Here is a 17,282-nt window from a genome sequence, read left to right on the forward strand (position 1 = left end):
TCGCTTTGTGTAGTTCTCCTTTAACTGTTTGATGAATAGAATTAGTTACCTAAGGAAAAAAAGTCACTGCACTTGAGGTGAATTCCAACTTAACTTTACAATAACTGCAATGAAACAAATCTTCCAAGCTTAAACATGACACGAGTATTAAACAAATAAAACCAGATTTTGTTACTCATTAAGGAAGGAGCTTCCTGAATGGGACAGTATTCAAACACAGTTTCATTTACAGAGGCTACCCTTCCCCCGTTGAATCCCCACAGATGCAAAAGCAGCAGTAACGTTTTCTGGAAGAAGATACTGAATTCAGAAGAATTGAAGAAAAAAAATCGCATAAATCTCACTTGATTTTGCAGGAAAACAAACCAAGAAAGCTGACTTCTCAGAATCTGGCCAATAGTAGATATTTCTTGTCAATACTAATGAGGAGTTAAATTTGAAAACTAAGTTTGCAGTTCATTACTGCTTTCTTACAGAAAATAACACACAAAGAGAAATAAAAGAACATGCCATTGAAAATCTGATAAATATTACCTTTGGGTTCCACTCCAGTTCATTACCAATGGGTTTCACTCTACAAATTCCCCAGCCTGAGGTGGCAGACACTGAAACTTGGCAGGTGAGGGAAGCAGCTGGTAACTTTGGACTTGACATGTTCTGCCTTCATCTATATAGTTAATTTTGACACTACAGAACATATTTTCCTTCTCTTTTGGGGAAATATCTAGCACCTGAGCCCTTCAGAGTTGGAGAGGAAACAAAGAATTATTATAGTTGTAAAGTTTCTTCACCCCCTTGTGTCTAAAAAAGATTAAACTTTCACAGCACAATGTTCAGTGGTGTGTATGTGGAGCCATTCTGGCTTCCCTTCAGCACAGGCAGCATGTGAGAGCTTTTTAAAGAACAATTTGTACAGCAGAGATTTTTTTGCTAGTTTTCATGGTGGGTTAACTTTAACTTAGCAGTAAAAGTTCTAAATTACTTTGTATTAAAAAGTGCACATGAATAATTTAAACCAAAAAAAATCCACATTTTTACCTGTGAACAACTGTTTTCTGACACAAACCATGAAATGCCAGCTTCTCCACATTTTTAACAGCAATCTTATTACCAGGTTCCTTAAAATACCCATTAATTCCTTCAGCAAGAATTGTATATTGGTCCTTCTGCTGATCTACTCTTCGACCAAAGCAGTTTGTTGCATTTACAACGTGGAGAGGCAGAATCTGAAAGCATAAAATACGTTATAAAGACAACTGATGGTTTCTTAAGTTAATGAGACGTTTTCATGTTGAAGGTGACCTACCTCTTTCCAGCCTAAAGAGATGACAAATACTGCTGTACACATGCATTTCAGAAGATGATGACCTCTTATTACTCCAAAGATTAGGAATAATCCTGAATGAATGAATCCTTATGAATGGTAACTGTCCATAGCCCAGTCCAGACTGGACACAAGTTTATAGAGCAAGATCTATAGGTCTTGGTGGTATTCCACTTAAATGAACACTAGTGAACTACAGTATTACCTGTCAAGCTACTAACCACTAAGGCATTTCACATCATCCAAGCTTAATTTTAAGTGGTCTCCAACCTTACAATGAGATTTAGAAGAACTGACTGGGGAAGCGTGACGCCTTCCCTCTTTTTGCACGGAAAATGCTTGACATAAGCTATCAAGAACACCAATTCACAAAATGCTGGGTGCATTTCATCCAAAGGCTCATGCTAGGCACAAGTACTGAGATACAGCTGAGTGTATGAGGCCAGACAGAAAAGAAGACCAGAAAGGTAATTTCCACTTACTAAAACCCTAAAACTCTCACAGTGCAACTAGAGATTCTTAAAGGAAAGCAACATGATACCGAGTTCTAAACAAAAGAGACAGTGAACACTTATCCAATTGACAACTGATTTGTAAGACATATATCCAGGCTCTGCAGTCAGCAGAAGCAGAACTAGATGAGGAAAGAGGCCACAACTGCTGTCTTGAGTGCACAAAAGGGAAGTACAAGTTTATAACAGGAGTATTATGAAATCTGTCCAGGTTTCAAGCACTCAAACTGTATCTATAGGTTATCAACGAGTTTCAACTACCAGCTGCCAACAAAAGCTTCTTTATTAGGCAGAAATGGAGTGACACCAAGGAATCCACCCAGTTTTTATTGTCTATTCTCACAACCTATGATTTTTGGGAATGGGGAACACCCATTGATTGCATGACTTGAGCGCACCTGAATTCTAGCAAAAGACAGGACAGGAAGAAAGTGTAAGCAGCTCATCCAAAAAGGAAAGCACCCAGCAGTTCTCAGATCCAAGCACTAACCTTGAAAGGAAGCACCAGTGTCTACACATCTACCCTCAGCAATCATTATCCAAGGTGGAGATGAGACAGACTCTACAGTACTGCTGTACAGGAAGACTATCTAGTAAAGTCGGGACTGAAAAGCCAAGTGAAGGGAGTTTTGACATACAAATTGTTACTGAGATGTGAAGAGCCACTATAGCAAAGTCAAACCAGTAACCAGGAAGGTTTCATGACTATTTAACTACTAAAAATGGCAGTGTGAATGTAACAGGATTCTATCAAAACTGTTTTCAAAACCACAATGACACCTTAGTAGGAAGCAACTGCTCCATCTAGAAGAGAGAATTTATATCCCATGTCTATGGACAGTGCAAATAGAGAAAATATTTGGTTCAATTGACAAGGTCAGAATATACTCATTTTTCAGGAAGTCTGCATCAACATGACAGAGAAGGAAAAATCCTCCCTTCAACTCTTGTTAAACAGGCATGATCTTCCACTGCAATGTTTCTTCACTCCAGAGGATTGTGTTTGCTCTACTACAAAAATAATGACATTTACAGGACCTTTAATCTTTGCCTATTTTGGTTTATGTTCTAAATAGATAGAGGAAAGGAATAAACAGAACAAATGTCCTCTTCCCATAGAACATGAGCCTCCAATGCAGGAGAAAACCTAAGGTAAACTCAGAACCACCTACAAAACAATTTTAGGTCAAGCTAAAGATTAAGGGAAAATCTGACACACACTTAAGCAACAGAGAAACTAAAAAAGCTAAAAATCTCCCAAATACCCAAGAGATGTGGGATATGTACTACATTAACATGAAGGTAATATGCTAAGGAGGTATTTAAGATGTGTTCCTGGTACACCAAACCAAGGGAAAAAGCAATAACTGTAACTTACCATCAGATATCCAGGTGTTTGTGTCACTGTATCTGGGATATGCTGGGGCACGTCTCTTTGTAAATTAACTTGACGACGATCCAGACACACTGTTCTGTTTCTACATATTTAAAAACTGGTTTTAGAACAAAGCCCTTTTACTTGTAAACTATTTTTGATGTGGCTTACAACATCTTTTCACACTAACATTTCATCAGCCCTCAGTATTCAATTTCTGTTTCAAGTAGCACCAATGACTGGAGATTAGACAGAAGTGGCCAAAAAGCTCCTGTTGGACAAGTTTATACAACAAAACCAAAAATCACCAGGAAACTAGTTCCAGAATAAAACAAAGACTAACACTGAATTTTGTGTTACTTGCAACAAGGGTCATCCACACTAGAAGGAACATATGAGGGCTTCATCCAAGGCCCTGTTAGAATCCAGTTAGACACAGCTCAGAGAAGTCATCTACTTACCTAATCTGGAGGGACAGAAGAGAACAGAGGAGAGAGCAAAGCATAAGCCTTGGGCAATTATGGGCTAGAATACTAATAAAAAGAGCCTGAAGTTCCCTCAAGAACACTTGGGCAGGAATGATAATTATGATATCCCGTCAGGCTACATGAGATTTGTCTCCAGAAAATGTTGGTATTTTGATTTTCGTAGCAGTACCTAAGAAGAGTGAAACTGATGCAAACGTAACCACAAGAAAAAGAGTCATGAGCAAAAAATGGTTTCATGAAAGTATCCAACAGGAAAATTGAGCAAGAAAAAAGAAGCAGCATCATTGAGGCATATACCACCTTCCTACACCAGTACGGGTGGTAAGAAAGCTTGGCAATTCCTTACCTGCAAGCCCCAAATGTTTTAAGATGGGTACACAGTGGCCTTGACAATTTCTGGTATTCTTCATCTTTTAGCACCTTGGCAGTCAAACCAGGCAGTTCTGGGGGAACTTCAGCTTCTGCCTGCTGCAAATAGCGGAGGATCCCAAGTGCATCACACTCGTTTTCTGTTAACAGAACGACTGACTTTGCCTTTGTGATCTCTTGGTCTACAGAAGAATCCTAAAACAAATACACACGTATTTTTAACAGCTTCTGTGTATCCACTACTTTGTGATCAAATGCAGTATTAACCTGGTAATGGTTTGTCAAACCTTTATCGCATTACAGAAGTTGTCAGGCATGCTGTGTACACGATGAGCAAAGATTCTTGGAGAGGAAAACTGAAATGTGTCACACAAGTGGCATCTGTAACTTCCAAAGACTGCATGCATTCATCTGTTAAAGCTAAGCACACGGTTTATACACACTTGTAAGTGTACTACTCGAAGCATGTGAAGTGTGACATCACTTTAACAGTGGCTGTTTCCATCTCTCCATCCACTGATTTAAGCATTAAGAAAAAAGGTCCTTCCCAAACCACTTTGTCATGGTTTGCCATGACAGCCTTTTCTGGTGAGAGGGAAGGGGCTGTAAAGATGGCTCCTGGAAGAAGCTGCTCGCAGCTCTCCCCAGCTCTGAGCCAGACCCACTGCTGGGGCTGAGCCAATGAGACACCTCCACCATCACTTTGTAACAAGAAGCCTGAAGAGGAGGTTCGTTCACTGTCCATACAAGGCTGTACAACCTAAAGGTGGATACAAACCAGAGGGCTGGTAATTCATGTAATCTAGACATGTTTTACTGTGTGTTTCTTCTTTTAAGAAGCACGAAGCGTTGTTATATGCCAAAGAACATCGGTAAATCGTAAATCTTCTGTTAAACTTATAATGTACAATATACAATTCTCACACAGGGTGTGAATTTCTGACAGCTTCCAGAAGCAAAATTAAAACCCATCACAATCAAAATCTCACATCGCTATTTTCTTATACGTGTGATTTTTGATGATTTGTCAGTGTTGAAGTTTCTCACTGAAGTACCACTGAAGAAGTTTCACACTCCATAAGCACAGTGCACTACCTCAGATAGTCTTAAACAAAAGCCCCAAAACATGGACATTTGCAGTGCTGCCAAATCACTAGACTTTTCACAAAAAGTGATGTTTTTCCAGTTTCATGTCATGCTCAGAATGTCTGGTCTTAGAGACTTCCCAACATTTTCAATCCCCAAATGATTATGTTTTGAGTCATTGAAGAATTCAGATCATACTTGTAACATTTTATACAATTCTTCAGCTCTATACCACACTGACTGGAAGTTCCATGAGAAGACACCTCAGGATATACAGTAGCTTTCTCAAAATATTAGGTCAAATTAATTTCTGCACTGTGTGGCACAGAGCAGTCAAACAAGCATTTTACTAGCTCTGTCTTTGGAAAACTCACTTGTAGTTCTGCCACTCAATCAACAACCACAAAAACATTCGGAACATTCTGGTCACAAACAACTAAGACAGCCTACATTGCATTCAAGTGTCATTAAGACGACAGAAGTATTCTTACTTCCTCAGATTTTCACACTTTTAGCTGCTTCTTTGTTCTGCCCAAGTATTAACAACATTGGATGAAGCTGTCTGGAGCATCTCTGGTATATTTTCAGTAGCTCAAAAACAAGTTGTGCCTCCTTCCACCCAGGACACAAGATAAGTGCTAGTGGCTAGGTGTGTATGTACAAAAGAGTTACAGTAGAGCATGAGACAACTGTTTAGAATCTTAGTCATTGTACTATTTCAGAATTTAGGGCAAAACTAAAATGCGCAAAACAGGCCTTTCAATGCTTCAAACAGAAGCTTTTAACACCACATCACCTCTTAAATGCAGATGGTACAGGCCCGAGGAACCGTGCACCAAGCTGGAGACAAATGGATGTGCAGCAACACACGGTGAAAGGTCCAAAAGTTTCATAGAAGCAGAAACATCTTGTCTTACTTGGAGCTGTGTGAGCCAGTTTCAGTGGTCCCTTACAGCCTCAGTGAGTCTATGTTTCTGTGATCTAATGCATTAGAAAATGAATTACAATGTTTTAAAAATCAAACCAGACATTTCCATTTCACTATGTAACAGCCCCTGAAAAATCAAGCTTCATCGAGTATCAAAGTGATGTGACATTAACCACTTGTTAGATATTACTTGATAAATAAGTTACAGACTCCCACACTCATGCAGTCCATCTCTGTCAATGTCTAAGCACATGGCCTAAATAACCTGGGAAGCATACTCTAAGATGACATCAGATGCACCCATTCTCAACATGCACTACCTTTTGGATCATTCATTGACATTTGCACCTTCGAACACAAAACCTGCAGTACTCTAATATATACATCCTCCACTCCTGTTTCTCAAGGTTTGTAGCAACTGCTCGACTGCAAAAGTGTAAGAACTGGTGGAATATACAAGAAAGGATTATTTCCCTGACATGAGATGGCAACTACATCACATCCTTGAGCTATTGGTGGCCAACAGTAAGATTCAGTGGAGTTAGGGCCTAAAACTTTTTTCCAAGTAAGTTCCTACAGAAAGAGAAATAAAGAGTTCTACCTGAAAATCGTGTGCTTGAAACACCAACAAGGCAACACAAAGCACTGAGCAATTTAAAAGCCTTTGACCCACTGCATAATACATTTCCTTAACACACAATATGATAAGAGTTCTTCTGGGATGAGGAGTTCAATTCTTACATCTAATTCAAATGCCATCATTTGTAGCAGTGGTTGATAGATCAGATGAAACTGTACAATTCTACAGTCTCTCTGAAGCATAATTTACTCAACCATATGAACAACCTCCTACACATTCCTCAATCAAAATTAGCTACTATAATATTTAGTATCTGAAAGTTAAGGTATGATACTAGTCTTAAAAATACTAAATGTAATGTATTACGTTAGCATTACCCTTTCCAGATCTTCAAGAAGTGGTGCTGTTTCCAGAATTGATGGTGGCTTCATTTTCTTGCCAAGAAAGACAAAGTTTCTTTCTTCAAGATTTTGAAAACTCTGAAGCCATATGAAATAGATGACAAAGGCAATACTTAGTAGATGGGTTTGAGCTTACATCCAACTTAAAAACTATTTTTTTTGAGAAGAATTAGCCAAAGAAATGTAAACACAAATGAAGTACAACTCACACACACGTCACACAGCACAGTGCTGAGACTCCTACTGTCCCCTGACTTGGCCATTGCCTCTGTTTCTTGCTTTTTTTCTTTTTGTCTCTTCCCCTGCATTTTTTTTTGCCCTTCATATTTTCACAGAGGCACCACCAACTTTGCTGGCTTGCTGACCTTTGGTCTGGTCTTGTTGCTGATGGGGCTGGATTCAGTCCCTGATGTCCCTCCACAGAGTCCCTCCACAAAGACCACTCTTGTAGCCTCAACACTACCCACACCTTCCACATATATGACACACGTTTGCAGAGGTTAAATGGAAGTTATATCCTGGAATTACCTGTTGCTCATTTTCAGTTCTATGTGTCTTCAAAGGATCAGAATTTAAGCACTGCTGAAGCCTGAGAAATATACAAATATTAAATTCAATGTAAATGCAAAAGGAAAGTGTAATCGATAAATATCACCAATATTTCTAAAATGGCACGAAACAGTTCACCTACAAAATATCTCTGATGTATTACCTGTGCCAACAAAAACCCTCAAATATGACAGAAGAAATCAAAAAGGACCATTTTGGATGTAAAATTTACTATTAGGTTTTAGGTATCTGAAAATAACCCGAAGGTTTTTTTAACCAAGACAATTGGTGGGTTCCTCAACTTCAGAAGAAAATCAGATGGGACTGCAGGAAAAAGGTGTCTTAAAGTTGCAAAAACATGAAACAATGTATCTTTGCAACAGTTAAAACTTGAATTAAAAACACCCCTCAGGTTGTTTACATATGCAGCAAGTGATTTGCAGCATAATAAAAGCCTTGCACAAGTCAACTCAGTCAGATTTCATTCAGCTGGAAAACTTTATCAATCACACTAAGAATAAAAGAAGGCAACTGAATATGCTGAGTGTGCAGAAACGTACTGCCTCATCACAGCCTTGTTTAGAAAGAATTGCTATTTTTACTGTGGTCTGGATAAGTAGCAGCAGCTTCTAATGACCTCCTTCCCCAATACCATGTGCACACATCTTGTCTTACCCTCTGCCCTTTTAGCTGTCTAAGAAGAGTAACTGGAAACATACTACAGCTCCTAATTATCTGACTACACAATTGGTTCAAATATGTAACATACTGTACCATACCTGTCTGTGTGAAGTGCTGGATTTTCCTTGAAAGGCAATCCTGGGATTGTTTTGACAATCTCTCAAGAAAAGACAAACCCTTTTCTGGCAGTAAAATACTGTTTAAGAGCAACATTTTAGAAAAAAAACATTACTGAGCTCAAGGTGGTTTTCTTACCTAACCGAATTTTCTTCATTAAGAATCAAGCATGCAACAAGAACATCAACCACACAGGAGAATCAGTTCATGTTCACAGCTCAAGCTATAGCTTCTGGCAGCTCTTTCTTTGAAGAATCTGCCCCTGTAGTCCCCCAACAACTACCAAAAGCTGGCCACACAAAACCACTACACATCTTCACAGCACTAGAGCAAGTGAGCACAAAAGGAGACACAACCTGTTCAAAGTCCATCGTTGCAATCTAAAAAACCAAAACCACCAGAACCACAAACTTGAAGGACAACGTTCTCTTTTAACTAGATCAAGAGTTAGTCCCAGATTTGTTACAGAAAAGGACGTGATAGTTGACTACAGTATTCCTAATCTGCCTTACAGATGCTTAACTTAATTCATTTTGACATTTGAATAGAAAATCTAACACTTACAGATGTGGTAGTTTCACTGTCATCTGTGTTGGAGCTTTGTCATGTCTTTTCATGAACAGAACCAGATACAGCAAGATCTAGAAAGACAATTTTAAAAGATGCAGAAACACGTTTGTGATTATCTGAATCTATGAAAGGCCAGTGTTTTTACAGTTGGTTGCAACTGACTTCTTTCTCTGCTTGTCTCATTTTCTAATGGCAAAGAGAACAACCAAAAGACAGTTGTATTTACATAAAGATATGCAAATGAACCGAGTGAACAAGGACAGAGGATATTTATAGTGATTCCAGTCTGTTTTAAACAAGACAACTCACAGAAAACATTCAAGTTACCTCTGTGTAGAGAAATCCCTCTAAACTCAAATCAAACAGTAAGGTATCACTGATCAATGCTACAAGTTATTTCAACAGTATCTAATGCTTTTCAGCATATCAACAAATGACCCTGCAACTCACCCTTTGTCTTATCAAGCACAAAATGCTTTAGAATATTCCTGCATCTGCTGATTTGATTGCTCTTTGTAAAGTCTGATACATAGGCAGTGTTTGTTAGGATACCATTTGTTCCACTTGTTGGATTCCAACTGATACAGTAGTTCAATATATCCAGGTAAAGACAAACGATGCACTGCATGAATGATTGCTGCCAACACACACGGTTCCCACTTGTTTCAGGATCTGTTGATACCTTCTGCTGGAGCAGCACTGTCCTCAAATCAAGTGCAGGATTAACAACTTTCATTGGAAGAGAGTCAAGATTTAATGATGTTTGGGTCTCCCGATAATCTGCTGAACTCACTGCATTCTCTTCAGCTTGCTCAAAATGAGCAAAGCTGCTTAAGACGAGATCATCATTAATGCATACCTAAAAAACCCAAGTATTTGACTGACCAGAATCAACAAGCAAGTCACCATCACATACTGCTTTAGAATTTATTTGAAGCTGTAAACAACAGGAAGACATATGCAGTATGTACAAATGCTTTCTGAAGAGTACTCATTCCAGGGCAGGAAAGTTGGTCATATCTTCCTCTATGTTCTCCAAACAGGTGTTACTTACCAGTTTCATGCTTTTGCCTAAAATTCTGTGCTCAGTTTTCTATGAGCTTTAAACATTTTTAGAAAAACTATCTTAGTTTTATGTCCCTTTGATTCAGAGTGCATCCAAACCTGGCAGGAAAAAACAATATTCAACTTAAAAGTTCTTACTGGCTCAGAGAGAAGTGACACTTGCCAACTGTGATTCTGAACAGAGAAGGTATTCAAATTAAGACGTAATCCAAGTTATTGTCTACAGTGAACACCACAGCTCTAATGTTAAAAGTCTTGGTAAAATACTCCAAATGGCAGCAGTTTTCAAACACATTTATTTTTGTCTACTAGGCAGCTGCTTAAGTCTGACAGTAGCTGCAGCAGAGATTTAGCAGGAGTTACGCACTTTGGTAAGTGCAACGAGCTTTCTTCCTTTCTCCCAACTGTTTGGGAATTCAGCCTTATGCACATATGAACTTGTATTTATTTTCATAACACCATGCAACCGCCTTCTTGAAATATCTTTAAGTGTATCACAAAGAAGGACAAGAGTACAGTAAATTCACATAGTTGTTCATCTGAAGTACTTGGGGGACTTCATTTGCTTGTCAATACCTTCCAAAGCGGTTCACAAGTTTCCACCTCACAGAATTCATTCCAAAGTTCACAAACAACAGATTTAGAAAATAAATCTTCTAATAAGTTAATGATTGCACTTCTACTGTATATGGCAAATTACAAAATTCGCTTGCAAATAACACTTTTCGGTCTTAAATTTGTCACAAAGTTATAACTTCTACAGCAGAGTGAACAAAGAGGTTTGTAGAGATAAAAATATCTTACCTTTTCCCCTTTTATTGTCACATAAAGGAAAACATCAGATGTGGTATCTCCTACAGCACATACTTTGGCTGTCATCTGGGTAGCTGCTAAACAGAGTTATAAATACAGGAACAAGGAAAAAGATTAAACTCATACAAAATTATCAGTATTTGTCACTTCCACCTTTTGACACAGACAAAAACAGAAATCACAATTAGATGTGTACACTATCTCTTTAGAGAAGCTACTACAACTGTTGTAACTTTTAAATGAAATAAGAAAGTAACAGGGCAATAAGAAGGGTTACAAAAATGAAGTTCTCCTTAGTCTTTGAAGGAAAATTGAGAGACAAAACAGATTAATGACTTCCACACACAAACTAGTCCTAGTTCTACACTAAAAATCTTTGTCAGAGTCTAAAAGATGAGCTATTCTGTAGTACAAATGCATACTTCCCAAGCTTGACCTTTACTTTTCTTGAAAGAAGTTTTATTTGTACGTGTGTATAGCTTAGTTAGGCTCTTCATCCAAGCAAACACAGCTGATGAAGTCCACGAGTCAACTGTGAAGCACTGCTTCTGCAGACACTAAGGATGTGCCAGCAATGAAAAAAAATTATCACTGCTTACAGTACAGTCTGGGAAATGAAATTCAGTGTTATTACTGCTTCTATAGGAACCTTTCCCTTTACTCTGCATGGTGACACACAGCTGGGTGTGGGGAAAAAATAAGTAAATCACGAGAAGCATTGCTTACTGGTTACCTTGGGGAGTTGATCAGCCTAAAGACCCTTTCTCATTTTCATAAACTCATCGTCTCCTCCCCAAATACAAGTATAGAAAACTCCACATAAAAGGTAAGTAAATGGGCAGGTAGTTTTTCAGGTAGAAGAATATAACTCAAGATTAGGATACCTCAGTGAAGAGTTGCTTTTCTAGTAAGATCAAAAGCTACCACAGAAAGACTGGATGAGCCACTGAAACTTCAAGTATGGGAAAAGACAAGAAGAGATTAAAGAGAAAGCAGTTCTGGACAATAAAGTGACTGCTTAGAGCTCAATCTATTTTTTAACATGTGTAACAAAGATACTCCTCTTTTGACTGCTGCTTACATCCTCGTCAAACAACAACTGACAGGGTAAATCCGTAAGCCAGATTGTGACGTCTCCATACAAAACTACAACAATACATTTGTGATGCTGAATCAAAGATTCAGGTCAAATAGACAGAAAGGCTTCATTGTCCAAAACAACTGTTACATGAGTCCTACATTATTTAGCCTATCCAAGAGCCAGATACCCTCTAGTCAACTGTCAAAATTGATGCAGCATGGAAGCCCACAGTACTCAACATGCAGCTCCACAAGTGTTTTTGCCTTAGTCCACACAGAAACCACTAATGTAGCTTCTTTCTGTATTTTTAACATACAACATTCTTAAATAAATACAAAATACAAGCACTACAATTCTCCAACGGTTTCTTTTTCCCAAAACAGAAATACCAATGGCCATTTTGGCAGCACGTTTTATTTACCTTTGAGAAGGTTTTGAAAATACTGAGTAGCAGCATTATCCCATCTTTTAGCTGCTCTAGGAAAATAAACACAACCAACCATCCTACCTCAACAAAAACTAACAACTTTGGAAAAAGCTTTGGATACATGTCAAGAGATTACTTCAAGTCATGATAAATCTTAAGAAAGGCACCAATGAGACATAACAAAGGATTAAAACAGGTCAATAATAAAACTGGAATCACTAAGGAAGAAACATTCATTAATCACTAATCGGTTCTGTTTAAGAACTGCTCTTCTGAAACAGGTTTTGTAACCCCATTTCCTACCTTCTTCTTGAAACACAATCTCTTCTAAAAATAACTGATGTAACAAGACTTCATGCTTAGGAAACTTACTAATACAGTTATTAAACTCTACTTACACTGTTCCTGCAGTACTTCCACAGAAGTGGACATGCAGTGTCACTGGCTGTGTGCGATACAGTCTACATTTCTTTGCTCTATATGGGATCCACATGAATGCTTCCAGTGCCACCTGAATGCTTAAAAACAAAGCAGAAATAATCTCCTGTTACAAAGTAGATTTTATTCTTCAAAAGTCATTGGTCTCATATACATTCTTCCATTGTCTGCTGTCTGACAATACAGTTCTTCCAGAAGTTTAGCTCCCACTGTCATACATCCTGGAATCATCATTTTTCTCTCCAAGAGAGGTGCTACCAGGAGCAATTAATCTATAGATTTGCTCCAGGTATGAACATACTTCCTATTTAGAATCGTAGAATCATAGAGTGGCAGGGTCGGAAGGGACCTTTAGACATCATCTAGTCCAATCCCCCTGCAGAAGCAGCTTCCCCTAGATCAGACTAGACTTTACCTAGGCTTTACTTAGACTTCTTATGGCATCCTAGTCTTCTTAGACTAGACTTCACCTAGACTTTACTTAAAGTCTTTCTGATCTTTTGCCATAAAATCTGAAGTATTTTCATGGCATTTAGCCCTCATACTACTACTACATATAGCACCTGGCACCATTTATTCCCCTCTACAATAATTACTGCTGTGAGAAACCAGGTATCATTAATACCAGCAAGAAGCAATCCTGATAAATACACTAATGTGCATTTGTACTCACTTTCCTAGAAATAACTTATTCTTTGTAAAGCTATCACCAGAGTGTTAATTTACCTTTTACACTTGATTTCACCTGAGACATTTCACAACCAGCAAAACACCTTGTGCAGCAAGATTTTAAGATCCATATAACTATCATTTTTGTTTAAATTTTTCTTTTGCAATTAAAAAACACCACTGGTTTACTTCTGGATGATCATATTTTAAACCTGAGGCATTGTCAACCTGGTTTCCAATACATCCAATTTAAAAACATTGTTTAACTTGAGATTTATTTTAAAATAAGCTTCATTTGCAGAATATTGAAAAAAATGGTAAAGCTTCTTGTACTCACAGCTGCATACTTTATTAGAGAAACTAACCTTAAATGTAGCTAAAAACTCAGAACAGTTATTCTGCAAACAGTATTTCTCAAGATTTCAGGAACTGCCGGTCTCACAGTGGTTTTATTTACAACTAGGACCCTGTAAAAACTCTTTTTCTTTGCAGTATGTCAAGACAGACTGACAGCTCTTAGCAAACAAGCCAGTAAACTGCAGTGGGGAAAAGATCCACAGAACAAGACTGGTTTGCATGCACACTTGCAATGGTCTGTTACATGGCTAGAAGTTTCTCGTGGACTCGAGCCACACCTCAATTAAACCAAAGCCTTGCTACTACCAATCTTAAGAAGCCTTCAGCAGTATTTGTATGCATCAACTAATGAAAAACTGTCAAAATAATCCAAACACACACTTATCTGACTTAACAAAAATATATTTGGCATAATCCACAAGGAAACATTGTGTTTGATAATGATCTGTACAGCGTATGATTGACTTAATAACTGCTCTACACCAGCACTTGTGCTCTCCACTGAAAACCACACAAACCTGAAAGAGAAAGAACAAGACCGTACGTTCTTCTAAATGGAGTGAATTACACTCAGGTTTGTTTAGAAGCGAGACTACAGTACTGATTATACGGCCTCAACCTGCTTTTAAAACACAGGCATTACAACTTATGCAGTTCTGAAGGTTACAGATAGGAAGACACAACTCACACTGATACCATGAGCTGTTTTTATACATGACAATTTTGTTTTGTAAAAGCATCCTGGATCCTTCAGCCCCAAACCAATGCAAAGACTCTTGCTATCTACACAACAGAACGGTGCTTTTACCTGTCCTCCTTCTACCGTGACTGGTTTTACCTCATCCACATCTTTGTAAGGTGTGTGGTAGAGCTGATTCATTGCAGCAGTCAGGTTTTTATATTCTATTTCATCGACTGTGTAAGGCTCACATCCTTTCATAGAAGCAACCCGGACTTTCAACCTAGGGCAAGGAGTAGATAACAAAACCAGGTAATATTAGACTTAAAAACATCCCTTTATTTGAGCAGAAGCTATCTGAGTAGCAAATCTAAAAACAAAACTTAATCTTTAGTGAGGCCCGTTAAAAAGTACTGGGGCTGGATACTGAGCATACAGAATGTCAACAAGCAAAACAGCTTTCAACTTCAAGTCATTAGGTCATTAAATGACTTCTCAGCTTTCGAGTTTCTTCAGCACTGTAATTAATGGCACATACAATCTAAAAGGTATTGCTATTATCTAAACAATTTGTTAAACCAAACACTGTGTAAAGTTCAGAGACATAAGGCTTCCCTATTGTTTTCAAGAACTATGTATGAAAACACAGAACACACAACAAACCCCATCAACGGGCTTTTCTTCATGCTCAAGAGTCTACAGGACAGTTGCTTTCTTTATAATAGAGTCATAGCTTTCTGCTTAGCCTTTGTAACCAGTTCTATCCCAGTCTCTCCTCTGATCTGGGTCTCCTGCTCTTAGGGGTTAATCCCAGTTCAACACCACACAGCTGCTTCCTAACTCTCCTGCAGTGGGATGATTAACAGAACTGGAAGGATTAAAGTGAGAAAACTCCTAGGTTGATGGGTGAAATAGGTAAACAAGGGGCAAAACAAAAGCTAGGTGTAGAGGCAAAGCAAAATGAGGAATACATCGTTTCCCATTGGTTGCCAGATGTTTATGCATCTCCTGGAAGGCTTCAGGGTGTATTAACACTGACTTGGGAACGTCTCTACTTATTGAATTTGGCTTCCCCTTTTCTCCTCCTTCCCCACAGGTTTTATTGCTGAGAACAACATCCTATGGTATGGAACGTCCCTTGGGCAGTTGGGGTTAGCTATCCTAGCTATATTCTGGGAAAGGGACTTTTCCCTGATGCCTTGTGGAACTGAGTAGAATCTAGCACTATACTGCACTGTATTTAAGATTACGTTGCACAGCTTCCAGTTTCGATTTTAGCTGCATCCCTACTGACCACTGTTGAGATTAAACAAGTATAAACACCTCTAACACATAAAAAGAGATACCAGCACATCTATGTGAGAAACAAAACAAGCTTCCTCGTGAAAGACTCGGGTCAGACTCTGCAGGGAAGCACTTGTATGAAGCGTTCTTGCAAGAGCGGTGTCCTAGCCAGCAGCACACCTGACAGGTACAACATTCGGCTCCTTATTCCCTATCCAGGGGCCCTCCCTTGTTTCCCCACTGATCAGGTACTCCAAGGTTTACAACTTCTCCAGGCACCTACAATCCCCTCAGGGGATGGCTGGTTTTTGTACATTATGACCCATTCCCCACAGGCCTGAGATTTAAAACTCTAGTTAACGCTACAAACAAGCAGGTAACTGTCCTATGGCCAGTGCACTGATTTACACCACACAGACACAGACAGCAGTCGAAACTCCTTGTCTTAAGTTCTAATTCTGCAAAAGCAACATCAATATCTTACACCTGGGGCATCATGGCAAGGGGACGTCCCCTCCCCCCCCAAAAAACACCACCCCCCAAGCCACGAGGCAAAAAGCAAAGGGCACAAACCTCCCCAAATGACCCAAGACGCCCCCAAATGAACCCCAACCCCTCCAAATGAGCCTAAAATCCCCCCAAATGAGCCCAAAACCCGCCTAAATGAACCTGAAACCTCCTCAAATGACCCAAAACCCCCCGAAATGGCCCCAAAAGCCCCCACGAGCCCAAAACCTCCCCAAATGATCCCAAAACTCCCCTAAATGGCCCCATACCCCCCCCAAATAACCCAAAACTCCCCCAAATGAGCCCAAGACCCCCCTAAATGAGTCTGAAACCTCCTCAAATAACCCAAAACCCCCCAAAATGGCCCCAAAAGCCCCCCACATGAGCCCAAAACCTCCCCAAATGACCCCAACTCCCTCCAAATGAGCCCCAAAACCCCCCCAAATGATCCCAAAACCCCTCAAAATGGCCCCAGCTCCCTCCAAATGACTCAAAACTCCCCCAAATGAGCCCAAGACCCCCCAAATGAGCCCAAAATCCCCCCAAATGAGGCCCAAACCCCCCTAAATGAACCTGAAACCTTATCAAATGACCCAAAACCCCCCAAAATGGTCCCAAAAGCCCCCCACATGAGCCCAAAACCTCCCCACATGACCCCAACTCCCATCAAATGAGACCCAAAACTCCCCAAATGATCCCCAAACCCCTCAAAATGGCCCCAACCCCCTCCAAATGACCCAAAACACCCCCAAATGAGCCCAAGACCCCCCCCAAATGAGGCCCAAACCTCCCTAAATGAGCTTGAAACCTCCTCAAATGGCCCAAAACCCCCCAAAATGGTCCCAAAAGCCACCCACATGAGCCCAAAACCTCCCCAAATGACCCCAACTACCACCAAATGAGACCCAAAACTCCCCAAATGATCCCAAAACCCCTCAAAATGGCCCCAACTCCCTCCAAAAGACTCAAAATTCCCCCAAAT

The 17,282-nt window shown here is 39.5% G+C and overlaps 1 long non-coding RNA gene across 1 annotated transcript; it reads right to left on the reverse strand.

The window, feature by feature from the left end:
- Positions 1 to 1,118: 1,118 nt before the first annotated feature.
- LOC133629233 (uncharacterized) lies at positions 1,119 to 4,238 on the reverse strand. The gene is made up of 3 exons (XR_009820986.1): positions 4,046 to 4,238; positions 3,215 to 3,314; positions 1,119 to 1,226 (listed from the first exon to the last, which is right to left on the reverse strand). It is a non-coding gene; the product is annotated as an uncharacterized LOC133629233 (long non-coding RNA).
- Positions 4,239 to 17,282: the final 13,044 nt, after the last annotated feature.

This window comes from Colius striatus, unplaced genomic scaffold, assembly GCF_028858725.1.
Source record: "Colius striatus isolate bColStr4 unplaced genomic scaffold, bColStr4.1.hap1 scaffold_34, whole genome shotgun sequence".
NCBI lineage: Eukaryota > Metazoa > Chordata > Aves > Coliiformes > Coliidae > Colius > Colius striatus.